General features: G+C 44.6%; 1 long non-coding RNA gene and 1 other non-coding gene across 2 annotated transcripts; one reads left to right on the forward strand and one right to left on the reverse strand.

Annotated features, from left to right (window-relative positions):
- Positions 1–3,780: 3,780 nt before the first annotated feature.
- LOC140704625 (uncharacterized) lies at positions 3,781–9,459 on the reverse strand. The gene is made up of 2 exons (XR_013541558.1): positions 5,272–9,459; positions 3,781–4,304 (listed from the first exon to the last, which is right to left on the reverse strand). It is a non-coding gene; the product is annotated as an uncharacterized LOC140704625 (long non-coding RNA).
- TRNAT-CGU (transfer RNA threonine (anticodon CGU)) lies at positions 8,460–8,531 on the forward strand. Its single transcript has one exon. It is a non-coding gene; the product is annotated as a tRNA-Thr (tRNA).
- Positions 9,460–27,248: the final 17,789 nt, after the last annotated feature.

Raw genomic sequence — 27,248 nt, forward strand, 5'->3', positions numbered from 1 at the left:
GTGTGTGTGTGTGTGTGTGTGTGTGTGTGTGTGTGTGTGTGTGTGTGTGTGTGTGTGTGTGTGTGTGTGTGTGTGTGTGTGTGTGTGTACACACAGTATAGATACACACAGGTAAAGGTAAAGGTTTCCCTTGACAATTTTTGTCCAGTCGTGTTCGACTCTAGGGGGCGGTGCTCATCCCCGTTTCCAAGCCATAGAGCCAGCGTTTGTCCAAAGACAATCTTTCCGTGATCACATGGCCAGTGCGACTTAGACACGGAATGCTGTTTCCTTCCCACCGAGGTGGTCCCTATTTATCTACTTGCATTTGCATGCTTTCGAACCGCTAGGTTGGCGGGAGCTGGGACAAGCGACAGGCGCTCACTCCGTCATGTGGATTCGATCTTAGGACTGCTGGTCTTCTGACCCTGCAGCACAGGCTTCTGTGGTTTAGCCCGCAGCGCCACCACGTCCCTAGAGACACACAGGGTATATACCAAATTTATGTATATTATACAGTATATATATGTGTGTGTGTATACACACACAAACACACACACACTTGTATATGTGTATATATGGCTTGTGGTGAGCAAAGTCAAACTCTCCCTATTGCTTCTGGGGTGTCCAGGGGAGATTTTGGGCTTTATGGGGGTGGGGGCTGGACTTCAGCTGCCACTCACCTTGTCTTTTGGTGCCAGCAGCCCAGTCTACTCTATTCCTTTTGATTTCTACTTTCTGTCATTCAAATGGCTTATCCTCTCCAAATGTTGAATGGGATATCAAGGGTCCGTTGTGATATTGTTCTGCCTGGGGGTTGAACAGTGTGACTGTTCTCCATAGTTGTCCTGGAATTAAGTCAGTCCTTTTTGTTTGTTTGTTTGCATTTACCATAAATGATAAATATTGTAGCAGAATGTCTGTAAACATATATATGTTCTCCTTTGGGAAAGTGGGCTTTGTGTTTCTCACATGGCAGGACCTTGGTTCTCTAATAGATTGACTGGGATTGTATTACCTCTGAAAGAGTGAGGCCTAATACTCCAGACCAACCAGTCAGGGGATTTCAGTGTCGCCCCTGAAACTATGCTGGACATCTCATAATGGGAAGACTGTGTATTTGGGGGGGGGGGTGTTGAGAGAAAGACATGTATTGTCAAGTCAGAACCATCTTATAACAGCACTAGTAGAGCTTTCAAGATGAGTGTGATATTTAAGGACTGTTTTAACAGTTACACACACACACGCACACACATACAGAGAGAGAGAGAGAGTGGCTTTCCATGGCTGAGCAGGGATTTGAACCCAGATCTTCTGAGTCCTAGTCGTTCACTCCATCCCTTATACCACATTGGATGTAGTGTATACCAATAGACAGTACAGAATTCCTAACATGTACCCAAGGTTAGGAACATCCATTTAAAACCTAGCAAAGGCAAGATGGGACACAAAGTCAAAGAGAAGAAATCTGAACAGCAGAGCAGACTCAGCCAAGGCAATGGAGAGAGCCAATGGTCTTATCAGCTAGACTAGTGGTTCCCAAACTTGGATCCCCAGATATTCTTGGACTAAAGCTCCCAGAAGCCTTCACCACTAGGTATGCTGGCCAGGATTTGTGGGAGTTGTAGTCCAAGAACATCTGGGGACCCCAGGTTAGGAACCACTGAGCTAAACCCTCCATTCCCCCAAGCTGGATCTGTTGCTGGAGTGGCAAACCACAAGGAGTGTCTTAACGGTCATAGCTGCCAGTGTCAATCACCCCTGGCTCTCCCTCCCTGCATATCAGAGTGTCACGCTTTTAGGCCTGGAGACAGTTACTCTAGTTAGCAGGATACTGCTGGCTGGGAAACAGCCTGTAAAAGACAGTGGCTACAGCAGCCATGTCTTCTTTGTGTCTACTTTATTCTTTTTGTTCTCTGACTCGACACAGAAATTGCTGCTTTACATTCTGCCAAACAAGCTGTCAGTTATCTTCCTATGCATTTTATTTCACAGTGACAATGTTCATCTGCAGAGTGATACATCCTGTGAAAACCTCTATTGTGAGTATGGGAAGTCCCATTGACAAAAGACCAGCGTTCACATTGTTTTCTCAAGAAGGACGCTCCATATCGGATAGATGCCGTTCAGGGATCTTTCCCCTCCACCTCCCTCCAAGCTACAACTTTGCCTCAGTGTGTTTTCTATGGCTAAACCAGATAAATTGCTGAGAAAACAAGCATAACCAGGGCTCCCTTTGGAGTTAGCAGGATGTGTACGTAAACGGCAGAGATGAGCTGAAATGGGGGATATATTTTATGACAAACATACCCCTTTGCAAGATGTGTCCAAGCACTTGATTCAGGGTCGGGGTCAAGGTGGGGTTGGGGGGCAGAACTGCCAGCTCAGCATGAATATTCAGAGCACTGCTTTTGATTTCTAGGCACCAGCCAGATAAGAGAAACTGCATAGTGTTAACAAGGTACCTGTTCAGCCTGGGAGCAATGCTTCTTGCCCTCATTCTAATTTGGTTTTGTGGTGTAATCATGTAGCCAGATGGTTTAGTTTTAGGGCAATGGCTTCTCAGGCATGCAAAGTCCCCAAATGTGGGGTTGGGGGAGCCTCCCATTGTACACATCTGGGCTTTCTATTCCGACTTTTGACTGATGTGCAGAGGGCAGAGTCAGCAGGCGCACTGCAGGTGGATATGGAACCAGATGCCCCCTACCATGCAGTCACATCATGGGGGGGGCACCTCTTAAATTTACTGCATTGGGCAATGATGCTAGCAAAGTTGAAGAAACTCGTATTACAGAATCATAGAAAGATTGAGTGGGAAGGGGCCTATAAGGCCATCTCGTCCAACCCCCTGCTCAGTGCAGAAATCCAAGTCAATGCAGATCTAACAGAGGGTTGCCCAGTTTTCTCTTGAAGGCCTCCAGCGATGGAGCCCTCGCCATGTATCATCCCTGTACAATAAGCAGTTTTGGCTGGCCAGCTGGATCTAGTCAACACTTGTTTCAAAAAAGGGTGAGGATACCACCCACCCACCAAACCCCCACCCCAGAAGAGGTTGGGCTGCAACTACAGGAAGTTTGGTTTTTGTGACTGAGATGGCCCCTGCTAAGGTTTGCTTCCAGGGAAGTGTGTATAAAAGGCTCGTGTTCAAGAAAATGAAATCGTAAAGCAGGAGAGTGACCTTTGCATTTATTTGCCAAAGACTCAGGGTACTCCCTGCCCCCCCCCCACGATTTATAGATTTGCAACAAAAAAGATGACACCAGCTAAACACCTAATGGTGATAATGATGTTCCATTGCAAAAAGTTATTCTACAAGCAGCCATAATCCATTAAGCAGCCACTCGCCCACCTCAGATCTAAAGACAAGAGAAGTCATAAAAGCCCTCTTACAAAAGCTGATCTGAGACTCTGGATTTTTTAAAAAAATATATTTACCCTGCCTTTCACCTTAAAAAGGACATAAGGCAATTCACATCACTAAAAGACAACATTTAAAGCTAAAAACAGTAAGTATACAAATATTAAAAGAGATCAAACAAGGACCACTTTAAGGAGTGGTGAACAAAAGCAAAGCAGGAAGGCATAACAATCCATTAAAAAACCCCACTCAGACAGCCAAGTCACTCAGGAAAAGTCTACCTGAAGAGGAAGGTCTTCGCTTGATTGTGGAAGGACAACAAGGATGAGGCTTCCTGTGGGAGAGAGTTGCAGAGTTCTGGGAACATCAACAGAGAAGAATTCTGGACCTAACTGGTGAAGGTAAATACGCGTCTGTGCATATTTTCCTTACTTCAAAGCGTGTTTATTATTATTTTTATTTATTTATTTATTTACTGGCCAGGTATGTAAACCATACCCGGAATTTAATATGGCTACCGGCCACACTTAAAAACACTACACACACACACACACACACACACACACACACACACACACACACACACACACACACACACACACACACACACACACACACACACACACACACACACACACACACACACACACACACACACACACACACACACACACACACACACACACACACACACACCATAAACAGAAAATTCACAAGATAATTAAGAACAAATTCTACAAAAACCGATTGCCTCAACTCCCAGTTGCATCAGATGGTTGCAAATTCAGCAGTTTGATGGCACAGGGAAAAAAGCTATTTTAGGTTAGTATAGGCTTCACAGAGTAAGTTGGCATCTGGGGACCCTCCTGTTCCTTCTGCTGAACGAGGCCCTGGACTTCCTCCCTGGAGGCCTGCCGTGGCTGCACCAGTCATTGCATGGAAGTCTCCATTGGAAAAGCAGGTCCAACTGGAGTAAGAGAGGCCTTCAGTTAACAGACTTAAACGTAGCATTTAAAAAATCAGCAACTAAAATCTAAAAACCTGTTATTACCAGGTTGGAACTTTGACATTTGGCAACTATTTGGAGGCACGGACTGTGCTGCATCTCAGACAAGTGAACTCACTGTTTCCATGTGCTCTTTAATGTACCGTACTATATTAATAGGCACGTGAAAACAGTGAATTTAACTGTTTGATTACTGCCCTCAACGCAAAATGTTTCTAATAACTGAGGTTCAACCCTAGTACCAGTAAGTTTTAAAACGTTAGTGACCTTCCCCCTACCCAACAATGCTGTTTAGACATTGCTCCACTAGGTGGTGCCCTAAGATCTTTGTTGTATTTTTAAAGGTGCGCGGGCGCAGGCGCGCGCACGCGCACACACACACACGGGAGGCATTCCAAGAATGTGAATTGTAAAATGATCACAGGACAAAATGAAATAAATCCAACCACAGACTGAAACAAGTGTGTGCACTGGGTGCCTTTATTTATTTATTTATTTATTTATTTATTTATTTATTTATTTATTTATTTTACTGCCTATCTGGCCAAGGGCCACTCTGGGCTTTTATAACAAAGACACACAGCAGCATAATTAAATTGTCAATTGAACAGAACAGAAAATAAAAATAATAAAATTCAAATAAATAATACAATCTGAATGCATTAAAATAGCTTTACATAACGTATACTTTATACTAGTTAATGCTGTTATATACCTCCAAGACACTTCTGACTTACGGCTAATAGGAGGGGTTTTCAAGGTGAGTTAAGGAGTGTTTTTACCATCACTGCTGCCCCTGGTGAGTCTGCATGGCCAAGCAGGGACCTGAACCTGGCTCCTCTGTGTTCTAGTCCTGTATTCTACCCACTACACTACAGTGACTTTCTTATACCAATTGAGTCAGTAAATAAAGTGTTGCTTTGCTTACAAATGCTCTTCTTCACTGGCTGGGCTGAGTCATCCTCCCAAGTCACAACAGAAAGAGCAGCCTGCCAAGCCAAAAGCTTCTAACTGGGCAGTGATGCCATCTCTCACCTCCAGAAGTACCAACAGGTATACATGCCAGCATGTGGAAAGAAGGGAATTTGAGTATCTTTGCTGATATCCATTTTTATTTGATTAGCTAGGAAACAAAACACAGTATATATGCTCCAATCATCATCCCGTTCAGTCTTTGGCACCCAGAAATGACAAGCAAGAAAAGATACATCAAAAGTAGGTGGACAGAAATAGGATTCTATGTAGGATCCAAAATTATCTTGACTGCAGCCGTGGTTTTTTTAAAATATAAAAATGTGATATTTTTGTAATATCTCTGTTCTATTCTGGTATGTGACACTGGTGGGTGGAAATCATAAGACTGCTTTTACTTTGTAATGTTCACAGCACTAATATATGCCATACAGGGAACTGAATAAAGGGAACCTAGATATTTTAGTCCAGAGCATGGCTAGGACTTCAGCCTCAAGGAAACCAGCTGGGTCCAAATCCTGCTCCAGTAAAGTGGCTGTCGACACACCATCAGAGTCTTACTCACCAACAAATAACACCTGCTGATCTTAAGGAGGCTTGTTTCTGAAAAATTAAACAGGCACACAGGAAGATGGTCAAAATGCTATCCCTTCTCTCCCAGTAGTACTAACTAGCAACTAACTAGGACTGGCAACAACCTTCCAGGGTGTCAGCCGAAAGAGTCTTTTCCAGCCCTGCATGGGGACTGAGCCTGCAATTTCTGATCAAAGGAAGAAAATATATGGCATCCTGAAAATAGCAGCACCCCACTGTAATTCTGCCCCTCCTCCTCACTAGTAGATAGTGTAGTATGAAAATTATCCCACACCCCAAAAAGCACCCCTGTGTGTGCTTCTCTGAGGATGGCCCTCATCCTGTCTTTAACATTTCGACCACAAGGGTAGCCTTTGTTTCCTCCCACTGGCTTTTTAAAGCTGATCTCATTCCAGCCTCCAAAATCACACTCTGCCTTTTTAATATTAAAATTTGCCAGGCTTCTCTCCGTTTTCCACAGATAAAGCACCGCTGTGCTTTGCCCAGATTGGATTTAACATTTTTAGGGATGGCAGGCCACACTCTTCTTTATTCCGGGTATCCTTTGGTACTACTCCTGGAGAGGTCTAAAATCGTTGTCTCATTTCTGTTACGACCAGGTGCTCACCTGGTTACCTGCTTTACAGGTCGACCTCTCCTTCCTCATTCCCTCAGACGCTTTGCAGACAACAAGACCTCAAAACAAGTTCACTCCAACTTCCAGTCTTGGCTGATGAAGAGATCGGAAGATCCCAAAAGCTTGTGCACTTTTTAGAACTTTTTGGTTGCCATAAGAAAGGATTCAGATGAAGAAAGCCCACAAATGTTTGTGTCTTCTACCTTTGACCCTTCTTTCTGGACTTCAACTCCCAGAATCTTCCCCCCTTGGATACACTGACTGGGGCTTCTGGGAGTTGAAGTCTTAAAAAAAAAAGCCAAAGGCCCCAAGGATAGAAATCACTGGGGAAAGGTATGACGGGCCAGAGGGCAAATATGTTTCATTTAATACCATTTTGAAGGTATATAGAAGCTTTAAATTTTTTTAACAATTTTTAAACAATTTTTTAAAAGTGCACACCGTCTGTTACAAGCCTTTCCAAAATAATATAACAAAATAAAGGGGACTCTGGTTCCCTTTACAAAAGAGGCACTCTGCTTTTTAAGTGTTTGCTTTAGGAAAAAGTATGAACTCTACAGATGCTTGGAGGCACTCAACCTGAAGTGAGAAAATTTATTTATCCCTTTAAACACACACACACACACACACACACACACACACACACACACACACACACACACACACACACACACACACACACAGAGAGAGAGAGAGAGAGAGAGAGAGAGAGAGAGAGAGAGAGAGAGAGAGAGAGAGAGAGAGGGGGGGGGTGGCATTTCTGCCTGACTGAGAATCTATATTAAATCCGGTTTACCAGCCACCTCAGCCTTTCGTGGTGTTGCTCCACAACTCGCACGCTGTATGGGGAGGGTTTTTTTTTAAGTGGTCTATAAAGGTATCGCCTACGCTTGCATTTATAACCTCAGTTACGGTAAACGGCTGAAGAAATACAAGCAAAGCCTTTCGTTTCTCCCAGGTATAAGAAGGAAAACCTGGAAAGAACAACACGTGCGACCGCCTTGAATATTTTCGTCCCTGTGGGTTTGGGATCTTCTCCCTACAGTATCTGCCCTGGTTGCGAGCCAAAATGGCTTCCCGGGCGCCCGCCAGTAGGCACGGTGCAAATTCCAGTGTAACGTTTTCACGGCGTTCTCCACTTCTCGTTAAAAGCCGGTAACTCCAGCAGTCGCGGGCGGCATAAGAGGTGCCCGCGGCCATTTGGAAGGGGCAGCCCGCCGCCCCCGAGCTGGTGGCGGGGCTAAAATGGCCGCTTGGCATCCGCGCCCCCAACCGCCGATGGTGAAACTTGGGGCCCCCTCTTGCACCCCGTATTTCTTTGCGATCCCGGGCGCCCAGAAATGAAGAGGGGTTGGGGGCGAAAGAGAGAAAGAGAGAGAGAGATGCCTGGCTGGCCTTTGCATGGCCTTTTGCACTACCGCAAACACCGCTCCAAAGTCCGGCGCAGCTTCCCAGCGCGCTGCAGCGGTTGCATCGCAAACCTTCCCCCGGGAGGACACGAAGAAGCAGCGAAAGAGACACCGGAGCAAAGCACGCAGCAGGGGCTACTCTCTGGTTCTGAAGCAGGGGTGCCTCTCGTCCATTTCGGAGCCACGGCTACCGGATCGGGGCTTGGAATAAACTGGGCTCGAGGGGTGCGCTGAGCTGTACAGTCCTATGGGTTGCGATTCATTGTGTTTCCCTCCTGCGTCCGCGGAAAGATCGCGAAGCCCGCCGGCAACAGATCGGCAAAGGCCTTTGGTGGGCAAAGGGAGGGCACCGGGAAACAGTGCCAGCCTGGGTTTATAGGTGGCCTTTTTCTGCCTTTTCCCCCTGAAAAATAACCCAAGCGCTGGAACCCGAACGTCGGCGGACGGAACGTTCCACGGCGCAAAGAGACCGTGAACCTGGAGCCTGCCTTCCACTGGCTGCTTTTCTGTGCTGCTAGCCCGTCAGGCGCGGTGGCCAAGTGGTAAGGCGTCGGTCTCGTAAACCGAAGATCGCGGGTTCGAACCCCGTCCGTGCCTCATGTCGCTGTGGAGCGTTGTCCCGGTTTGTGAATTGAATGCGTAAAGGGGAGATTCCCTTTCACAAGCCGCTTTTTGCTTTTTTTTTTTCTTTTCCCCCAGGCTTGGTTGCTTTCGGAGACCCGACAAGTCCGGGGAGTGAGAAGCTGACGGGCTGCCTGCCTCGCTCGGCTCCTCCCTCCCCCGGGAGGTACCGAGACTGCGGAAGCGGCCGGTCTCGGGGGGGGGGGCGAGGATTCCCCCCCCCCCCCGCTGCCGGCTCGGCTTGGCCCCGAGCGGGGCTTAGAGGGCTCGGAAGCGCCCGGTTGCCAGGAAGCATCGCCGGGCCCCCGAACTGCCAGAGTGGGGCGGACTGGGGGGGGGGGCACACGGAGATGCACCTCCGGGGGGGGGGAAGTATTTGGGTCACGACGGGGGGAGACCGTTTCTGCCTTGGGCGGGAAAGGGAGGCGGCCGGGCAAAGGCGAGCCTCCTCTCAGCCGCCCTGTGAAGAAGAAGCAGCGCCCTCCCCCCACTCTTGCTCGCTCTCTGCACGTGGGAAAGGGGGGGGGTCTCGTGTAGCTTTACAACAATCACGACCGCCATGGTTTCCCTCCAGGCGTTCCCATCGTGTTCCTGAGGAACTCTTGCCTGCTTCGGACTTCTGTGCCCAGGGATGGGGGACGAGGACCGAACCTCTTCCCCCCCCCCCACCGCCACCGCTCTTTGGACCCGGCTGGAGCCGCCTTTTGCCAGGAAGGAGCCCGAGAGAGCGACCTCGGCCTCGGGAAGAAGGAGCGGGCGGCGCCGGAGATCGCACCGAAAGAGATGCCCGAGCCAAAGGAGCCCTCTCTCCGGCCAGAGCCTGCTGCCTCCCGAAAGACGAGCGCGCCCTCCTCGCAGGCCCGGGTCCTGGAGAGGGATCGCCCGAGCCCTCTTCGGCAGGGTTTAGACCTGCCTCCGGGGGCGCGGGGGGGGGGGCTTCCCTCAGGGGATTCCCTGGCTGCCGCCTTGGCTTCGGGCTCGCTTCGCGGCGGTTGCTCTCGCAGGAAAGCCGGACGGCGCAGGGGAGGCTGGAAGGAAGCCCCAGGACGAAGCAGCCCACGGGCACGGGCCGACATTAGCGTAGTAGGGGACGACGGACGTGGATTAAAATGGTCGGCTCCTGTTCCCTTTCTGCCTTATGCCCATTCTTAGGGCAGCGCGGTGGTTTGTTCGTTTTTAATTCGATTCTTGGTGGGAGATGAGGAATGAGGTGGAAGACTCCCAGAGAGGGCGAGAAGGGAAGAGAGCGCACCCGTCCCTTTCCGTCTAGACTGGGCAGCGCTTTGGTGGGCTGTACCGGACTGTGTTGTTGTTTCGTCGTTTAGTCGTGTCCGACTCTTCGTGACCCCATGGACCAGAGCACGCCAGGCCCTCCTATCTTCCACTGCCTCCCGGAGTTGGGTCAAATTCATGTTGGTCGCTTCGGTGACACTGTCCAACCATCTCATCCTCTGTCGTCCCCTTCTCCTTTTGCCTTCACACTTTCCCAACATCAGGTTCTTTTCCAGGGAGTCTTCTCTTCTCATGAGATGGCCAAAGTACTGGAACCTCAGCTTCAGGATCTGTCCTTCCAGTGAGCACTCAGGGTTGATTTCCTTTAGAACTGATAGGTTTGTTCTCCTTGCAGTCCAGGGGACTCTCAAGAGCCTCCTCCAGCATCACAATTCAAAAGCATCAATTTTTCGGGGGTCAGCCTTCTTTATGGTCCAGCTCTCACTTCCATACATCACTACAGGGAAAACCATAGTTTTGACTATTCGGACCTTTCTTGTCAAGGTGATGTCTCTGCTTTTTAAGATGCTGTCTAGATTTGTCATCACTTTCCTCCCAAGAAGCAGGCATCTTTTAATTTTGTGGCTGCTGTCACCATCTGCAGAGATCATGGAGCCCAAGAAAGTAAAATCTGTCACTGCCTCCATATCTTCCCCCTCTGTTTGCCAGGAGGTGATGGGACCAGTGGCCATGATCTTAGTTTTTTGGATGTTGAGGTTCAGACCATTTTTTGCGCTCTCCTCTTTCACCCTCATTATGAGGTTCTTTAATTCCTGGTCACTTTCTGCCATCAGAGTGGTATCATCTGCATATCGGAGGTTGTTGATATTTCTTCCGGCAATCTTAATTCTGGTTTGGGATTCATCCAGTCCAGCCTTTCACATGATGTACTCTGCATATAAGTTAAATAAGCAGGGAAACAATATGCAGTCTTGTCATACTCCTTTCCTAAATTTGAATGAATCAGTCATTCCATACCCAGTTCTAACTGTTGCTTCCTGTCCCACATACAGTATAGATTTCTCAGGAGGTAGATAAGGTGGTCAGGCACTCCCATTTCTTTAAGAACTTGCCATAGTTTGCTGTGGTCCACATAGTCAAAGGGTTTTGTATAGTCAATTAAGCACAAGTAGATGTTTTTCTGGAACTCTCTGGCTTTCTCCATAATCCAGCGCAGGTTAGCAATTTGGTCTCTAGTTCCTCTGCCCCTTCGAAATCCAGCTTGTACTTCTGGGAGTTCTCAGTCCACATACTGCTTGAGTAATTCTATTAATTACTCAAGCCCCTTCGCCACAACAAGGCAGCAATCCATGAAGGGGTGTACTCTTATTAATTTATTAGAGTTGCCCATTGGTGGTTTTGGAACACTGTTTCATTTCTGTGATATCAGCCTGGCATCATTCTTTTCCTGATACCTTAAGTTGTCTAGTAAGGTACAATATGCAAAGTATGCCTCTTAAACACATGCAGAGCTTTGAAAATTACTTCTAAAAACTAATCCACTCTAGCTACAGTTCCCAAGGTTTCCTTGTAAAACTTTGTTGCCAGTATACTTATACTGGCAATTTTCTTTCTTATTATTAAAATGTAGCTACATTAATTATTTTGTATTTACTTTTTTAAAAACATTGGAATGGTGGTGCAGGTCACAACTAAATAACAATGGTATGTGAAAGTAACAAAAACTATTGCAGTGATTAACTTGTAACTATTACAGAAAAGGGAATGTAGTTATCATTAAATCGAAGCCCTAATTTAGCTTATATCTTACGTATTGCAAAAAAGAATTAACTGCAAGGAATTTGTAGGAAATTACTTCAAAGCATCTGATTACATCCCTGCAGAGAGGGAACAAAAACTACAGAAGAGGGCAGTAGTTGTGCCCTTTGGAAGCCCACAACAAACCCACCTGCATGCCTCATTGGCAGACTTCCCAAACATATTCACTCATTTTGAAATTGAATTTGGGGTTACAGTACACGTTCATATAAATACTGGTCAGAATCCTATTGGTGTCTGTATAAGGTGTGCATTGACTTGCCACACAGCTAAGTGATGAGGTGCTGCGATGCATCTTCTGCTCTTGTGCCTGGTTATGCATCTGAGATGCACTCTGGTACTTCATCCATTAACTGCAACAAGTGAAGGAAACCTTACGTGACCACTGATAGGATTCTGGATACTGCAGCCTAGCTTGTTTATTATATTTTTAGTCCATCCAATAACATTTTTTTCTAGACAGCTTACAGATAAATATTTTTAAATTAATTAATAGTTCATGGCTTGCTGTTACACTCTAGGAGTGACAGTTAACTTTTTAAGGCTGTAGGGGTGCACACCTGTAGGGGAAATATAGGGTCTTTTGAGCCTAAGATCTTGTTCCTGTTGTTGATTTGTGCTGTCAAATTGCTTCCAATTTATGGCAACCCTTTGAATTGGTAACGTCAAAAAGGTCCTGTGGTTAAGAGCCCTGCACAGCTCTTGTGAACTGAAAGCAGTGGCTTCCTTTATTGCTAGTCTTTCTCATATTTGCTCTTCCTATTCTCCTGCTGCCTTCAACTTTCCCTAGCATTCTTATCTATTCCATTGAACCTTGGTTTTTCATGATGTGCCCAAAGTGCAACATGCTTCGGTTTAGTCCTTTTTGCTTCTGAAGAGTGTTCAGGCTTGATTTGATGTAGGATCTATTTGTTCATCTTTCTGGGGGTCGTGGATATCCACAAAGCTCTCATCTAACATCATTATGCAAATGAACAAAATTTTATTCATTGTCCAGCATTCAACCATGTGCCTAGTAACTGGGAATACAAGAGGGCGGATCATCTTGGCATCAGTCATCAGTGACATGTCCTTACATTTGATGATAATTTCAGGTTCTTTCATTGTTGCCCTTCCATGCTTTCATTATTCTTCTGTGGCATCCCAAGACATGTTGCTGCCTGAAGCAGGCCTCCTTTGTCTTTCGTACTTGACCAGCATGACCTTGTCCTACATTATTACATGAAAATAAATAAAATAAAATAAAATAAAAGTCATGTTTTCCCAGCACCATCTCCAGTTCATTGGCGGCTGCTTTCAGGGGGTTGTCAGGAGATGGTACAAAAGGTGAGCTGGCTATAAGAAAAACAGCCAAATCTTTGGGGGGGGGGGAGCAATACTTTGAACCAGCCCAGTACAAAAGGCACAAAATGTGTTCAGGCTTTCAGAATATTCATATCCCTTCATCAGGCAAGATGTTACCCATAAAGAAATCAGGCAGGAAAGCAGGGAGGAGGGGAGGCTTGCTCTTAAAAGCTGTGCATGTTGTGTTGAGATTTGAGATGGGCACAAACTCCTGGTTCAGTGGTTCATCACAGTTCATTTTATCCGCCAAACAGGTGTTCGGTGCTTCAAAGCCCCACCTTCTCCAGCGGGTGCCCACTCAGAGGCAGTGCCTGGAAGAGGCGAGGCAGGGAAGTCAGATTGGGTGCCCACTGGAAGAGGTGGGGCTTTGAAGCACCAAACACTTGTTCGGCCAATAAGGGAACTGGCACGAACCGCCAAACAGTGCTTAGTGCCTATTTCTAGTTGAGATGTAATAGAGAGGAAGTGTTTCACCTGGAGTCAACTCCAAGATGTCTGTGATCAAGAAAGGCAATACAGCTTGATCTTCTGAGAGTTCTAATACTGTGGGCATTCCCTGTAGAGTCCCATTTGAGAGCCTGTAAGCACTGGTTTTTCAAAGGTTTGATGACACTTGGTGATCAAAATGACTACATTTGAATTAATTAATTGAATGAGTGAACAGGGGGTCAAGACTGCAAGGATTTGTGTGCAAATTCAAGTTATTTTCATCTTGTTTACAAGGCAACGCTCAGGCTCAAGTCTGGATCATTTTCATCTCTGCTAAAGAAATATTGTTTTTCTATATTTCTATCCTGACATTTAGCAAGAGAAAAAAAAGCAGAATGTGAAACTTAGTAGTAAAACAGTCCCTTCTCTCAGACATGGATGGGGGAGGACATGGTATCCAAGGAAAAGGTGCTGGTGAGGGATAAAGGAAAAGCAAGTCCAGGCACCAGCTTTTAAAGTTGCCATTCTTTCATAACCTAATCCAAATCTAGGGAGTACGGAACAGAAGATAAACACAAGAAACTCCGTATTGCAGGAGCAGTTTCTCTTCTCTCCCTCTGCTGTCCAGCCTCAAACCTGCAGTTTGGAAAAGCGATTTAGCAGACAAACTCCGATCAGCCCAAAGCCCAGGTGGCACAGATTTCCTGAAACAAAACACTTCTAGTTTTTTCCTTCTTTCCTGTTAAGAACCGTTTTTGTTTGTGCAGTGAAGTCTTGAATGAAATCAGTCCTTCCATGATTTCCACAGCTTTAGAGGCAAATGTTACGATAAAGAGAATATAAACAGCCGTGGCATTATTGTTTCATTGTTCCTGTGACTGAAGCGGTGCAGAAATAGGAACTGACTCTGCCTCCTTATGGATCATTTATTTTACTGATTTTTTTTTATCCCACTCGTACTTCAAGATCCACCTATGGATCTGTGGCATCATCATAAGTACCCAATTGGGACAAGTTACACTGATGAGTGACCCACTTAGTTTCAGGACTGGGTGGAGAGTGGGAATTTTCTTTCTTGTTGACTAATGGCAATTTCAGGTAACTTTTTAAAAACTACATTGTGGCTGCTAATTATTGCTTCAATAATACAGGGCTGCAGAATCTTTGTCTCTCCAAGTCCAAACTGGCCCTGTACCCGGGAGTCAGAGATTATATCCCAGCAGTGGGTGTGCTGCCCTCATTCACATCCTCTTTTACCTGTTGTCAGCCCCACACACACTGAGCCACCTTTACACACTTTCAGGCAAGGCTGAATGAAGCCCTCAGCAAATGCCAGCTCAAGACACCTGGACCATCTTTAAGCAGCAGCTCCCAGTGGCTTTGTTCCCCCTTAGCCATTAGGAACAACAACTTCCTCATACATGATTAATTCACTCTCACCATTGTACCACAATATGATGTTCTAAGAACATACTCAGAAGTGGACTTCTCTGTTAGCATGCTTGGGATTGCACAGTGCTCCATGTCTCAGTGACCTCTGTGGGACTTCAGATCTGGCCAAAGAAGTCTTGGTATCAGAGACAAAATAATATTCATAAAAAAATATATCCACTGGTCCTTCCCATGGTAATAGAATAATAAATATAATAAACAGAAGTGGGCTGCAGTCCCATAGGAAGTGTATGCCAAATAACGTTAGTCACATGAATCTTGGTTGGTTTTGCTGCAACAGACTGAAACACCAATCTGGCTGCTAGGAAATTTTGGGTTTCCCCAGAAGCCTGTTTCCTAAGACAGACTGTCCCACCCTTGCTTTAATGATAGGGATGACCTTACTGGCATAACTGATAGTGGCTTGTTCCAGGGCCATCCTATACATAAGAGATAACCTGCCATTAGAAAAAGATACTATTTAACTGCTGAAAATGTCTTGATTGTCACAGCAGGAGCTTTTTATACCTGGTGCTGTTTGCAGACTGAATTGCTTTGCTTTGTGGTTGGTCACTGGGAAGTAAGCAGAGGGTTGGTTTACAGATGGGATTGCTCCCTGTGGGAGGGAAACTTTTTTAAAAAAATAGGGACTCGGATTTGGTGCTTGGGATTCAGGGCTTGGTATGAAAGACCAAGCGGACTTGGGACTCAGACGAAAAGACTTGCCAGCATCCCTGCCTTTTAGAAGGTATATTTAGGATTACAACTTTAGCCCTAGCAAGATGCATGGTGTTCCTAATTCAGCTATATTAAACCCTTCTGTCACTGATAAAACATTTAGAGATATTGGTTCATAAGCTGCTAATTATATAACAGACTTATCTGTGTAAATTTTTTTGCTACCTTGCAATATAAAACATCTTGTTATATGCTTACAGTACAGTTCTACACATGTCTACTTAGAAGGAAATACATGTCTACTTAGAAGGAAGCTCCCAGGGTGTAGGACTGTAGCTGTACTAAATTATGTTTATCTAATCTTTCCTAATACATGCACAGTCTCCAAATATATATTTAAGCTCAGCACAATCCAGTCCAGAGTGCCAACAAATTCATTGGTATTTAATTTATGTTTTATGCAGGGTCGAACAGCAGTGGTGATGGATTTTAGAATGATTTTGTTTAAGATTTACACAGGGAGAAACATTTGAGGCTAAAGTAAAAATAGGCCTCTGTTCTGTTGCTCATCAGATAATGACAATTCTTCTTTATAAACATCAAATCTAGGAACGCAGACTGGAATATTCCCTATTACTCTCTAGTGTATAATTAAATAAAACTGAAATCCTGTTCTCACTCGCCTCGGAGTAAGCCTTTTAATAATGCAGATGAGAGGCTTTTGAGTAGATGTGTGCAAGGCTGCACTCTAAACTGACTACTCACAACCATTGCTCCGTTCAGTCTTGTAATCCTGCATTTTTTTTTATTTTTTAATATCGTGGGAACAGGAAGCTTTCTCTTTGAAAACAACAACAACAAAAATCTTGGTCGTCAAGTTGTCTGTTTCTGCATTGGTTTGACAGGACGGTGGTTGAGGAGAGTAGCCAAAACCCCTTCTCAGCTGCTTTTTACAGAGCAAGGCGCCAGCTCTTACTTTTTTGAGTAGCACGAATTAAGAACAAAGTGCATACTCATCTTGTCTCCGCACGTTCCCAGTGACGATGGCAAATGTTGCAGAGTGAAAAAAAAAGCCTCTGATTCAGTGCATGCTTTCTCTGATATATGTACTCTCGATGTAGTACCATTGAGGCCCAGGGACCACCTGGAATTTGACCTTCTGGGTTTGAGTTTTTCTCAAGATTGGATAGGAAGCAAAGGATATTTCCAGTCCTGAGCAGCCATAACCAAACTAAGTGAGCTGGAATTCTCTTTTGGAAAGGCAGTTTTAAAAGTGGTTGATTTTAAAGATATATTACAGAGATACACAAACACCTCTGCCCCTTTATTTTACCCGGTTGCTCCACCCTATTTCCAGTCCTTTTCTTTAGCCCTAGTCAGCATAGCTACTCATGAGGAATTATGGGTATTATGGCCCAACTATTTCTAAATACAGCTGATCCAGATTTAGTGTACATGTACTATTTTTCTTCATTGAAGGCCTTTAAAGAAGCACAAGTATCCAGCAAACTACTAAAATATAACATAAAAAAACTAAAAGCCACGGACAAGCAGCCCATTGCAACAAAAAAAAAAAATGGTGAGCAACCAGGACAGCAAAAGAATCGCCCAAATTCTAAGGCTCGGCAAAATCAAACCACCACGGTCACCTAAGAAAACACTTTTAAAAAGCCAATGAACCACGGAGAGAGAGACTTCCACAGCCCGGGCACAGTTGGTTAAAAGGCTCAGCGAGATGGGCAGCAGGACATGGGACAAAGCCTCCCAGTTAGTGTGCTTTTATGACCTCCTGAACAGGGAATTAGGTAGGAGGGCCAGACTAGGTAGAATACTCAGCTCTTGCTTAGAGGCAGAGAACATGGCTGTCCTTCAGCAACAGGATTCTCTCAGAGTCACATGCCTGAGCAATGAGATATGAAAATTAAGGCTGATGACCAATTACAAAACAAAGCATGTTAAATGAGGAAAATTGGATACTATGACAAATACAGTAGGACTGTGCTATCTATGGAGGATTGGTTCCAAACCCACGCACCCCCACCAGATGCCAGAGAGTGCAATTATAGAAACCCTATGGATATAGCACAGTCTCTCCTCCCTGCTAGTGGCCAGTTCTGGTAGTACACCTTGGAAGTATGTTTGTGGCATGGTGATGGTGTTATTTAATATTTTCAGGCAGAAGATAAGTGAAAGCGCAGGTACTGGTCCCGCGGATGTGGTGCTCCTACCGTAGGTGGCTTTCGCCACTTAAGGAAGCTCTGATTTCAGATGTGAGTTGCCCATCTCATCTAACTTGACCTACACATAGAAGCAAGTGAGGTAATAAAATGTACTGTACCAAGTCAGGCAGCAGATGTGGTAAAAGTTCTCTTTTTTTTTTCCAATGCTTCTCTGTGCATGCATGTGTGCTTGTTGTTTTAGTTGGGTTTAGTGCTGGTTCTCCATTCATGTTTGAAAGTTAGGGCACTGCATTAATAAATGTTATCCTCCCTGCTCCTAAGCCTGATGTGCTCAACCAATCCACTCTTCTTGTTCTGTTTGGTCCAGAGGCCAGGCTTCAGGCTATAATTCTATGCATCCCTCTTCTGAGACAAGGTACACTAGCCTGAGCAGGACTTTATTCTGAATAAAAAGTCTTCTCCCCCTGAAATCAGTGGAGTGTCAAAGTGCTCAGCCCTGATTAGACTACAGTATATCCTCACTTCATTCTGGCTGTAGGAACCCTACAGCTGCTGTTGTCCACAGGGTGGATTGGCAAAGACAGATGAAGAATAAATGCAGGCTCAAATATCCCATTTATATTGTGGGAATCAGCTCTGTGGAAAGGCTGAGAAGCAATGCTTAATTTCTCTGTTGTAGGACTTCAAAACTCTGATTAAACAGAGCAATTAAATAATAAACTCAATAAGTGAGGCTGACACCAAGCTGGCATTTGGGAACTTCCAAAATATCAGCTGCCATGTAGTGTTTTTGTTGCAGAGATGTAAAAATTAAATACCGCCCTTAAGGGTTTTTCAGGTTGGTTTCTAAAATCAAGATAAAACAGGCCACCTAGAAAGCCAGGAGATCCTCACAGGAACAGGTGGCTCCTGAGGTAACTCCATAAAATAGGGAGAAGGTGTTTCCTGAGGATAATAAAGGGAACAGGCAGTTTCTGAAGTGAGAGAACTAAATAGGCCACCTGGAAAGCCCCAGTGATTGAAAGAGGAACAGGTGATTTCTGGGGTAACTTGCTCCCAAGCTGCAGCCCTAAAGAAAAAGCTCTGAGCTAAGGCAAGAAGAAAGGCTTCAGAATTGTTGTTGTGCCAGAATGCTCTTGTAGTGCAGTAGTCCCCAACCTTGGGCCTCCAGATGTTCTTGGACTTCAACTCTCAGAAATCCTGGCCAGCAGAAGTGGTGGTGGAGAAGGCTTCTGGGAATTGTAGTCCAAGAACATCTGGAGGCCCAAGGTTGGGGACCACTGTTGTAGCGAACCCAATAGGGTTTTCAAGGTAATTGAGGTATTTAAGGAATGGTTTTATCAGTTCTACACCCTGCAGCCCAATGTACACACGGAGGCAGACAGACAAACAAGACACACACACACACACACACACACACACACACACACACACACACACACACACACACACACATTTTGACTAGATTGGCACTTCTAGGCTTGCAAAGGAGGGAAACCCACACATATGCACATAAAGGATGAAGAAGAAGAGGGAGCACAGAAGGCACACCACAGTGGCAAACGACATAGACACAATATGTCATATGTGAATGCTGACAGAGGTATTCACATAGGCCAGAATGATACACAATACATTGTTTTCACAAGCAATTTAAAATAAACAACTCTCTCACAGTTGAGTAAAATACTTCACTTTCCAACAACAAGAAAAATGCTTCCCAGGCATATATTTAAAAATCCACTTTTCCATGTGCATTGTGTAGTTACCTTTTTTTAAAACTTGATTTCAAACATGCTAAATCCAATTCAAATAGTTTTTTTTTTCTGTGTGTAGCTGTGCTCTAAGATTCCTATTCCTTCTCTGCAGCAAATTATCTGCATTGTTGTATAAAGCAGACTGAAACTGCCCCAGTATTAAAATGCTGATCAGTCTACGTCACATAGGGATGCCACGAATTACTTTTCAAATGAGATATAGAGGACTGTAAATTCTTAACATTAGTAGTCCTGTCTATCAATCAACAGATCCCCAGACCTGTTGTGCAAATCTTTTGGCAAATGTGTGCAGTCTTTCACCTCCTAAATCTGAGTATGTTTCTCATTAAAGCTTATTGACCTAAACCCCTTTATGTTGCTCAACAGCTTAACAATGTCACACTTCCAAATTACCAAATATATAAAATGTGCAGGGCTTATTTGGAGACTCAGGCTAATAACAATCTCATAAACTTCAAATTCCCAGCAGAGAAACCCTCAGCGTGAATAACGTTAGTGCATTGAGTTAATCTCCGGGATATGGGATTAATATAAAATACAAAGGCACTTCCTCATCAACAGCTGCTCACGTCTGTGAGCATTATTTCTACATGCAAATTGTTGTTCAAACTGTAATCATTCTGACAGCACATGGAATCATGTCACCCACGGTCCATTGTAACCATATCTGGTGAGAGTTTGTCAGTCCCTGGGGGGGGAAAATACTGCCATTAATAGCTGCAACCCTGAATCAGAGAGCTATAATTTCACACCGTAAGACAGAATCAAATACACTTGTAAGGGGGGGGGTGTCTTTCCATATCTCAGGGAGCCCTTTTGAACTTTGCCACCTGTCGGTAACCAAAAGATCTGTAGGTCAGATATATATCTTCTTGTAAAGCACTGCATTTTCCTCTGGACGAGTATTCTTGTAGGAGGACCTTCAGGCACACTTCGATTGACAGCTGCTTTCTTGCCAGCCTGAAATGATGCTAATATTTCCCACATTATCATAAGAGAAAACCTTGTTGCTGATAGAATCAGTAAACAGAGTCGGGTGGTGGTGGTGGTGGTGGTACTTGAACTGAACAAGCCCTTGGAAGGAAACAGCTTTTATCCCAAGAATTAAGATCCCGTGCCATTCCTGATCTGCAATGCATCCAGTCCCCAGTGCTCCTAGTAATAGCTGCAGAAAGCTGGATTCCCTGTGGGTTTTATTAGGAACATGATAAAAATCCCTTTTTAAAATGGGGTAGGGGTGGTTTCTGGCTCCCACAGACTTACTCCAGCCCACACTGAGGTCCCATCCCTTCCCACACAGAAAAGGAAGTGGGCCTCCCTGGCATTTTCAACCGCTTATTGGAAATAGAAGATACTCTTCCTCTCCCTTTCAGGGGCCACTGACCGGAGCTCCTAGAAAACCATGGCGGTCGGTCCTTCTTTTCAGTTCCCCCGTTCTCCTTCACACAGGAGAAGAGCCAAAGCCTCCTCAGCTGGCAAAGCCACAGTCTTCTGGAAAAGCCCTCCACGAGTATTTATCCCACCCACCTCGTCCCCCCCAAACAGTGAGTCATGCTGGGGAGCAAAGTTAAATAGGTGGCTCTCATGAGCTCTTCCAGTGACTTCTGGAAGCAGGAGCCGAGAGTGGGGCATTTCCCACCCAGTGCTTTGTTCTGGAGCATGACCAAGGAGATGGGAGGATCCACCTGCACCCCCATTTGTTCCCTATCCCCGTTTCCAGGGGTTTCTGCTTCCATTTAAAAAAGTGACAGTGGCCAAATTCTTCTTGCTTAGTGTAGTAAATTGCATTAGACTAGGTCCATTGAATCATTTACAGAACCTGCTCCTTTGTAAGTTTTGTTGGTTCAAATGGGTCTACTCCAACTGCGACTTACTAAGCTGAAGTAAGTCGCAGCTAAAGCAGGCCCATTTGAATCAGTGGATCTTCCATAGGAGTTGACTCAACTCATCCCCATTGATTCAGTGGGTCTGTTCCAATGTAATTTACAACATTAAGGGTTTGGGCCAGTGTGTCTTCAACTGATATACATTAGGCAATGGAAGTTCAAAATCTTTGATTCATCGCCTAAAGTGCTCTTCAATTCAGCAAACACATTTTCCTCCAAAATTGTTAATTATTTTTCATATAATAACATAAAAACTGCAGGTGGCAGGCACCACAGGAAAAGAGACCGTCCCATGCTCTCCAATAGAAGGATGCCTTTCATGAAATGCAGTTGCTAATTACACAGTTAGGAGGCAAAGGAAAGACAACAGTTGCAATGAAATTCTACCATGTTGATTTTGATTTTGTTAGAGAGGTACGTACATTGTGAATTGCATTTGATGGTGTGGCAATACTGACTTTCAAAGCTTTCTACTTCATTATGTTTGGAGTCATAGTCACTGGTTTACAGCTCCATCTAATTATCTTAGGATGCACCTAGCCTAATTCCTATCAGTGGGCTGGAACCAACATCTCTCTCCAATGGATGGAAGAATTCCTGCCAACCTCAAGAGCTTTCTGGCCCAGTGGAAAATGCCTATTCACTGTACATGAGTGGTAGGTGTTTGTTTTTTAACTTGGTATTCGCTCATTTCAGCCTCCAAGAGATACTGAAAGCCCACAGTGTAAACACATGCTGGGTGGAGATCTATGGAGAGTGCTGCATTCGATTGTTGGATTTAGGTGTGTTCTCACCAGTGCCTGTCAGGATGCTATTTCCAGTAGCAGGTTAATCCATTGTTCCATGTCTCTCGCCTGTCAAGCACGCTATTCATATGTTAACCTTCTGTCTGCCAAATTGGCATGAATAAGCTCTTTTACATTTATTTTTAGTGATGTGAGAGTTTAGGACGTGTCACAACCTGCAGCGCTTGTGATCACATCTGAACTGAATGTGCAATTAATTTCTTCCACCACCACCTCCTTCACACACACACACACACACACAGAGAGAGAGAGAAGGTATATGCATACATTCCCACTAGATCAGCTTCCAGCTGCTTGGAAAGCTTCCAGCTGTTACCCATCTTTATAGTTAGAGTAATACCGAAACTGGGCCACCACCACCTCTCCCATTTAGATCTCCTGCACAAGCCCCATGGGTTTGAATGGGAGTGATCAAGGACATTGTGGTGCCTTTGTGCCGCATGCAGAAAGGACAGTGGGCTGGCAGGGAGGAATTTGCAAGTCAGGTGTGATCTTTTAAATCTTTATAACAATGCCTATCAATCTCAAACTGGGCTGTTTGCCAGTGGAATGGACTACTTCAGAAGGAGGTGGACTCCCCTTCATGGAGCTTTCTAAGTGGTGGTTGAAGGACCATCTCTCAGGGTGCTTTAACTATAGACTTCTGCATTGGCAGGAAGTTCACCCTTTGGGTCCCATCCCACTTTGGAGTGGCAAGGCTTTGTTGTTGTTAAGGGTAATAATAAGAGAACAGGTATGCATGCATGCTTGCACTATGTAAAGCATTCCCTCCCACCCAGTCTTTAGTCACAGATATGCAAGGTGGTTTTAGGAGACAGTGACTAAAGACTGGGTGGGAGGGAATGCTTTAAATAATGCGAGCATACATATATACCTATTCCTTTATTATTCCCCTTTAAAAAACATTGCAATTCCCAAGTGGGGTGACACCAAAAGGATAACCTTTCTGCCAATGTGAAAGTCTATAGTTAAAGCACCCTGAGAGATGGTCCTTCAACCACTATTTATCCACCACCTTCTGAAGTCATTGAGCATGTTTCCATTCATTTAAATCAGGGAGATGAGCATAGGTTCCAGTTTTCTCTTTGGATTGCATGGGCTTTGGAATACTATTTTTGCCTGCTCAACAGATTTCAGAGCTGTCTGTAACTCTGGTCTGACCTTAGAAGTGCAAATCTTCAAGATTTGGAATTTTGGAGGGGGGAGCAGGGGAAAAAGCAAAAAAAAAAAAATAGCATTGGTTGAGAAACAAGCATTTCTTCACTTCAGTCTTTCTGGAGGAGCTGCTGCTTAAACCTTGTCCTGCCACCAGGACCCTATTTGGAAATCGTTTGTCTCAATCAGTTCCAAAGTCTCCTGGCAGTTAAATATGCACGAAAGGAATCAGCTTAGCTACGAAATATGAATGGACGAGGGAGCACTGCTAATCCCTCTGTCGCTATTTTAACATCTGCAATGAAAATCTCAAATATAAGGGCAGGCTTGTCAGCTGGAGACAGCAGTGTAAAAGATGGACTGCATGTGTGAATAAGCAATCACAGACCAAACATTATGGATGTTCCTGCCAATGAGCAGCTGTGAATCAACTCCTTGTTATTTCTGCTTCAGCAGATAGGATCTGGTGCCACCCTGAAGAGGAACAGATTTATTGTAGTATACACAGCCATGGACTAGAGCCCACTGTGGCAGATACATGAAGCATTTCCCTCAGCCGATGTGTTCACAGCCTATGTAAAGCAGCATTAGGCCAAGGTGGGGGCTACAGCTTCCCTTAACCACCGTGGGCTGCGTGAGATTGTGAAACATCACAGTCCAACAATATCTGGAGAACCACAATCACTCACAGTGGGTTGTCCTCCTGCTTCATGAAATCAATAGGTAAACTACAAGTAGATAGAAGAGCGATCTTTGCAACAGCCATAAGGGTGTGTTAATTAACATGTTTTGCTAATTTATGCCTGGTATGGAACAGGAAATCATGTGTCTCTTTGTTCAAGCCAAATTAAACAGACTCAAACTTCATACAATATTAACCTTCTTATGTTAGTTGATTCTTTTTTTTCTGATTTCTATTTCCCTTCTGTGTAACTCCTATAATCAGTTTTGAGCGGGAAAGTGGGGGATTTGTGACTTGCAGATATAAGTAAATGAATCTCTGTACTATAGAGTGAAGGTCCCCCTCCTGAAATTTTGGGCTGAACTGCCCTCTGCACCCCCATTAAGCCCCATCCTTACTGCCCTCTTCTCATTTTCAGCCCTATCCCTTTTTCAAAGCTAGGCAGTCATACTCTAGCAGTTTGGTTCATCAGCTGGTTCAATTAATAACTGGTTTTAATTTTTTTTTAATCTAACTAGAGCTGTCCTCAGCTGTAGGTGGCTAGCAGCAAAAGTCAAAACAATCAGAGTGATCCCATTATAATGAATTGAACTGAATACAATTAAACAGCAGCCTCAGCAGCGATTAAGATAAAAGTGAGAGGAGACCAACAAGAAAATCAAAACTGCAATTAAATGTTTAAAAGACGAGTACTACCATACATACATTTTTGCCGGTTTTCTTCAGATTCATATTTTGTGGGGTGGGCACACCTTCTGAGAGTCCATTTATTGTTCATCCCTAAAACTGGGATCTGTTGTTGACTTCTTAATTGTTCCCAAGTATAGTAGTATATGGGAACAGTTCTTCACCCAGTGAAGTCAACTCAGATTTATCCAAAGAAATGTTGCTGAGGCAAAAGGAGGAAGAAACCTCACAAATATTTCCGTATCTGTATTCTTTAAGGCTTTCACAGCCAGGATCCAATGGCTATTGTGGGTTTTTCAGGCTCTTTGACCATGTTCTAGAACACAACCAAACAGCCTGAAAAGCCTACAACAACCATTCCCATATTTCCTTGGCTAGGTCCCTTTTTCTGAAGATTTTTGAGGTTAGCATAATACATAATCTCTAGACATATATATGCATATACTCCAAAGGCACAAGGGGGGGGAAGCCAACTTGCTTTTGCTTCACCGAGAGGAACAGCCCCCTAGAGTGGTCCTGAGTTGGCTAGATAGGCGGGATATTAAATAAATAAATAAATAAATAAATAAATAAATAAATAAATAAATAAATAAATAAATAAATAAATAAACAAACAAACAAACAAACAAACAAACAAACAAACAAACAAACAAACAAACAAACAGTCGATTAGGAGCATTAGGAGGTGTCTGTCTGGAAGCACCCGGTTTATTTATTTTTTAATGATGCACAAATGAGTTGTACTCAGAAGTGGTGTTGTAAATCCTGAGGTGCAGGTGCTGATCATTATAGTCCCAAAAACTACACTCCAAAGAAAGTGGGGAAAAATGCAGGCAGCTACTTTCCATGTCTATATGTGTGTGTGTGTGTGTGTGTGTGTGTGTGTGTGTGTGTGCAATAATTGTGTATGAGGGCCCAAAACAGTATAAAAGCTGTTAGTTCACTAACTTGTATCAGAGAGTGCGCTGACAAAGGATATTGTACTGGCCACTGGCAGGAGAGATCTGAGGCTGCATCAGAAGGAGAAAGAGGGGAGCACACCATTCCCAACAGAGTATGCATGAGAAACAGATGTTACAGATAGCCTGTAATTAGAAGAGCACAAGCCTTAAGGGCTGAGTGTATGTGAGTGTCACACAATCAGCCTCCTGGTATATGCAAAATTAGCTTGTTTTACCTGGTCTTCAGAACATATGCACAGATTCCCCTGAAGTATGACTTCCGAGCCCAAAAAGACCTTCAGTCATGTTCCTCCAGCTCTTTAGCTCTAATGACAGGCAACTATCTGCCTTAATTAATTAACTAACTAATTGCATTTATATTCCACCTTTCTCCCCCCACAACAGCTAAAACTAAACAAGCAAGAATTTTTAAATGCCTTATGAATACCATATATTTTTTAAAAAAACAGTTAAACATATCTCAAGATTAAAACCAAGATCAACAACAAATTTAAAACATTTAAAAATATCTAAGTTTAATTTTAAGTACAGTACATTTGTGAGACACGTCTTCCTTGAAAGCCTTCCTGAAGAGAATTTCTTTGCCTGAAGACAGAAGAACAAGAGGGAGGCAAGGGGGCCAACCTGGCTTCTCTGAGCAGCACATTCCAAAGGGTGGGAGCTGTCACGGAGAAGGCCATGCCTCCAGTCCTCACCAAACAAGCTTGGGAAAGTGGTGGAATCAGGGGAAAACCCTTAAAAGCAAAGAAGGGTCATAGAGAGTGATACAATCCTTCCAACAGCCTGGACCCAAGCCACAGAAGCCTTTATGGGGAATTGCCAACACTTTGTACTGGGCCTGGGATCAAACCGGCAGCCAGTGAAGCTGTTGCAATAAGGCTGTTACATGCTCCCTGTAACCAGCACCAGTCAGCAGCCTGGCTCAGCAGTTTGAAACAGCGGACGTTTCTGAACACATGTCAAAGACAGCCAGACGCACATGGAGCACACTGCAGTAATCCAAATAGGATGTTAAACAAGACATGTTTCGCCCTGATCAGACTGGACATCTCATGGAAAAGGTGCAGCTGGCACACGTGTTTAAATTACACAAATGCAGTCCTGGCCGTTGCTGAAACCTGCGCATTCAAGACAGCTAGTTTAAGATTTCCTCAGAGTTTCTTCAGGAAATACTCGTTTTCAATTTCAGAATCAACAAACTGTTTTTTTTTTGGTAGAAGCAGGTCTTTTGTAAAGCTAAGGCCTCTTAATTCTTCATTTGGAACCATGTCACCTGAAAATGCCCACATTACACCACATTGCTCAGTCTACCATGGCTGAGAAACCCAATTTCCCCACTGTGAAGACTGCTGCTGAATTCCGAGGAAACAGGGTGAGTGGGTCTAGGGCCGCTGGATGGCTTCCTCCATCGCCTCTAATCCAAAGGGCTCCCCCCTTCCTCCATTGGTCCTTCCCGACTCCTCACACGCAGATCCCTCCCGTTAACGTCCAGAGGAGGAGGCGCCCCATTCCGCTCGCCTTGTAGGCATCAGCTACCACCACTAGGGGACCGTCTTCCCCCTTTATTGCCAACTTGAAGGGAGACAGCAAGAAATAACCCTCATCTGAATGCTCAGATGGCAGC

The sequence above is a fragment of the Pogona vitticeps genome, chromosome 2 (assembly GCF_051106095.1).
Source record: "Pogona vitticeps strain Pit_001003342236 chromosome 2, PviZW2.1, whole genome shotgun sequence".
Lineage (NCBI taxonomy): Eukaryota > Metazoa > Chordata > Lepidosauria > Squamata > Agamidae > Pogona > Pogona vitticeps.